We start from the raw sequence: 4,423 nt of genomic DNA, 5'->3' as shown, positions 1-4,423 counted from the left end.
ACCGTGTTCGCCAGGATGGTCTCGATCTCCTGACCTTGTGATCCGCCCGCCTCGGCCTCCCAAAGTGCTGGGATTACAGGCGTGAGCCACCGCGCTTGGCCTCTCCATATACATTTTTAAATAATCAGGTCATATAAAACAAATCAAGTGCATTGACTGCATAAACTGAAATCTTGTCACATTTCAACTAATGATGGAAACCTTGCAACTCAGGAGGACAAAAAAGAAGACAATGGGAAGGAGAGAAAAGAAGAAAGAGAGGGGAAAAAATAAAAGACAAGGTCTGAGAATTAGAGGAAGTTTAGTTTAATGGTAAGAGCTTGGGTTTGATTATCTGTTCTTTAGTCTGCTGGTTACATTAACCAGAACATTGGGAATATTAATTTCTGCAAGGTCTTAGTATCATGAAAATGGGATAACTTTGATTGTCTGACAGTATAATTGCTGTCTATCTCCCCAACTAGACTATAAGGACCACGAGGGCAGAGGCTAAGTCCGGTTTTGCTCACTCGTTTTTGTCTTCTCTGACATGATGAGTGAGACAGTTGGCTCAAGCAAAAAAAATAATTTTTAAAAGAAGAGACAGTAACCATTCCATTTTAACTTAACTATACTCATTCATAAATCTTTTCTTTGGGTTTTTCATTGAGCATAGGTCCACTAATGAAAGTGCTGGGACATCTTTCTTGTATAAACAGTATCCATATTACATGATAGACAGTTTCTACTTGTCAGTTATAAAGAGAACCTAAAGTCACTTATGAAGCAAACTGAGTACAAAGTATCTTTAGACTTCTATGACTTTCCCCAAAAAAGTTTAGATTCCACTGCACCAGACGTGATAGTAATTGTCTACAACTCAATTTTTTCTTTCTTTCTTTCTTTCTTTCTTTCCTTCCTTCCTTCCTTCCTTCTTTCCTTCTTTCTTTCTTTCTTTCTTTCTTTCTTTCTTTCTCTTTCTTTCTTTCTTTCTTTCTTTCTTTCTTTCTTTCTTTCTTTCTTTCTTTCTTTTCTTTCGTCCTTCCGTCCTTCCTTCCTTCCTTCCTTCCTTCCTTCCTTCCTTCCTTCCTTCTTCTTCTTCTTCTTCTTTTTTTTGTATGTTTTCTAGGCTGGTCTCAAACTTCTGGCCTTGAGCAGTGCTCCTGCCTCAGCCTCCCAAAGTGCTGGAATTACAGGCATGAGCCACCATGCTTGGCCCTACAACTCAATGTTGAGTCTTTCTAAAGCATTCAACTTAATTTTCATAAAAGTAACTTTCATTTCACATATATATTTCCTAAGTTTATAAAATATAAGCGCAATTAAATTTTGCAATTACAGTAACAAGTACATCTGACATTAATAGATTTGAATTTAAAAACACTACCCTTGGTAATGATACACTGAATCATGGGAGTAGAAAAGTACAGGTGTCCTCAAGAGTAGCCATTTGGTCACAAACCTACTGCACACATGTGAATAAGTACGTTTTAGAGCAATGGTCTCCAACCATTTTGGCACCAGGGACCGGTTTCATGGAAGACAATTTTTCCATGGACCAGGGGGGTTGGTCTTGAGATGATCAAGTGCATTACATTTATTATGCACTTTATTTCTAATATTATTACAGACTGGTACTGGTCTGTGGCCTAGGAGTTGGAGATCCCTGTTTTAGAGAGAAGGAAGAGCATCAGATAACTTGGAGAGTTCATTACAAGACCTACTGTATTGAATCCTCAGCATTTACCACATTGCCTAACACAAAGGAAGAAATCAATAAATATTTGTCAAGTCAATAATATCTACCACTCAAGGCTGCTGCAAGACCTGAATGAGCAGACAGCCATACAAGCTCATTTGGACACTGGCATTTAGTAAATGTTAATGCCTTTCCCTTTCTCACTGTTCAAGACATTTTATTTATTTGTAACCTATCTAATTCAAAAGAATTTGAAAGGTGAAAAATGTTTACTAAAGTTGTTGCTTGTTTATGTATTCATTCAAAAGAAGGAGTTCTGAGCTAGTCAGTTTTCCAGGTACAAAAGAGACAAAAGTGAAGACAGGGCCCTGGACTACACCCTGCCTATCACCCAAATAAGAACTTAGCAACAAAATCCTGCAACAGGAAAGGAATTATATGAAGAGAAGTCCGGATAGCTGGCAAATCTTTCCTCAATTTAATTTGCATTAAAAATAAAAGAGGGGGCTGGGCGCAGTGTTTGACATTCATAATCCCGGCACTTTTGGGAGGCCAAGCAGCAGGATCGATTGAGACCAGGAGTTCAAGACCAGACTCGGCAACATAGTGAGATCCTCATCTCTACAACACATATATATTTAAAAATTAACTAGGCGTGGTAGTATGCACCTATATAGTCCTAGCTACTCGGGAGACTGAGGCTGAAGGATCCCCTGAGCCCAGGAGTTTGAGGCTGAAATGAGCTATGATCACACCACCACACTTCAGCCTGAGCAACAGAGCAAGATCCTGTCTCGAAAACAAACAAACAAACAAAGAGACTCTGCAGTATAAACGTTTTGACAGAACTAATAAAGAATGTGCCTCTGTCTGGCCGGGCGTGGTAGCTCACGTCTGTAATCCCAGCACTTTAGGAGGCTGAGGTGGGTGGATCATCAGGTCAGGAGTTTGGGACGAGCCTGCCCAATATCATGAAACCCCATCTCTACTAAAATTACAAAAAAATTAGCCAGGCATGGTGGTGCGTGCCTGTAATTCCAGCTATTCAGGAGGCTGAGGCAGGAGAATCGCCTGAACCTGAGAGGCAGAGGTGGCAGTGAGCCGAGATTACACCACTGTACTCCAGCCTGGGCGACAGAGCGAGACTCCATCTAAAAAAAAAAAAAAAAAGAATGTGCCTCTGTCTTAAAATAATACATTCCTCTCTAATATGCAAAATAGGACACGTATGAGAAAATATTTGCCAATCAAGTACATTTTATAGCTGATCTAAAGTGCTTATAATCATACCAAAGAATAGAACCTCTCATCATTGGCATAGGCTTTTTCAAGTAAGAAAGGATAAGATGGACTTTGATTTTTAATTTTAATTCTTGCAATGTCACAGAGTAAAGGTCATTTTGCCCAATCGTCCCATGTAATAAGGCATATTGCCATATGTAGAACATACAGCTAACTGAGATTCCACTTTGGTTTCTGAGATTTAACCCTGTTGTAATATTGGCTATGTGAACCTGAGAAATGAAAAACTGTGATGTCCTTTTGGAAATGGGGAAAAGTTGCCCAGGGCAAACAAGCACGAATATCTGATTATATTCTGCCCCCTGGTTCCTAGCGATGCCTCTTATGATTGTCTTTCAGATATATGATTTGTAGTGGCAATATAATTGAGGTATGGAGACTGATAGGTCCTGCCTACATGTGATATTTTGTAGCTAACATTTGAATAAATATACTTACTGCTGATTAAACTTCATTACTGAAGTTCAATCTGCATCAACCATGTCAACTAGTGGCAGGGTAAACAAGGAAACCGAAGCTTGCACAATAACCCTAGAAAAAATGTTAAAACACATATGAGAATTTCACAACTAGGAGGCACAGCTTTTGTTAAAAAAGAATAAAATGAAAGTTGACATTTGATTTGCAAGAAGATAAGAAGAAATGATATACTATAAAAGTAAAGCTATATTAGACATATACTTCTATCCTCCCAAATATTATATATCTGTGAATATATAATTCTCTTTTAAAAATGTAATAACTGCTTTCACTTGGGAATTTTAAAAATGATTTTTATGCTTCTTCCTCATTCCAAATGACTAAACTCATTTAATCTGCTTAAATTATTAATAGATTCTAAAGGACAGGACATGCCGGGGAAATTAATCACACAGACATCTTTCTCTTGATATCAGAAATAGGATACATTACGAACTGAGAAAGGGCATATAGCATTTTAATTATGATAGAAGAATAAAAATGAGGGGGATGGCTTAAGTGAAAAAAAGCAAACAAAAATTTTCATTCTAAAAATTATTATAAAATATCATTTTACATACTATACAGCTAGGGCCACCCTTACAGACTTACAGAATAGTTATCTATGTAGGGTTCTAATGTCTTGAAGTTTCACAGGGATTCAGTCATTTGAGTCAATTAAAACAGTCTCCACTACCAGTTTGTTCAAAATGCAAATACGCCTTCATGAAAATTTTCTCAAGTTGTTCCAGCAGGGACCTGAATAGAATTTATAATTCATTCAACCAAAATGAGTGGCTCACGCCTGTAATCCTACACTGGGAGGCTGAGGCGGGTGGATCACTTGAGGTCAGGAGTTCAAGACCAGACTGGCCAACATGGTGAAACCCTGTCTCTACTAAAAATGCAAAAATTAGCCAGGCATGGTGGCTGGCGCCTGTAGTCCCAGCTACTCGGGAGGCTGAGGCAAAAACAAAAAACAAA

General features: G+C 38.3%; 1 long non-coding RNA gene across 1 annotated transcript in view; it reads right to left on the bottom strand.

Moving 5' to 3' along the window:
- Positions 1 to 3,474: 3,474 nt before the first annotated feature.
- The window catches only part of LOC105545131, a 10,335-nt gene continuing 9,386 nt past the window's right edge, over positions 3,475 to 4,423 (bottom strand). The window contains exon 3 of the long non-coding RNA XR_001006874.1: positions 3,475 to 3,511. This is a non-coding gene — a long non-coding RNA (uncharacterized LOC105545131). The remainder of the gene's footprint in view (positions 3,512 to 4,423) is intronic.

The sequence above is a fragment of the Mandrillus leucophaeus genome, unplaced genomic scaffold (genome assembly GCF_000951045.1).
Source record: "Mandrillus leucophaeus isolate KB7577 unplaced genomic scaffold, Mleu.le_1.0 Scaffold32, whole genome shotgun sequence".
In the NCBI taxonomy this organism is placed as follows: Eukaryota; Metazoa; Chordata; class Mammalia; order Primates; family Cercopithecidae; genus Mandrillus; species Mandrillus leucophaeus.
Note: the sequence above shows the minus strand (reverse complement) of the source record. Positions and strands in the feature narration are given on the sequence as shown.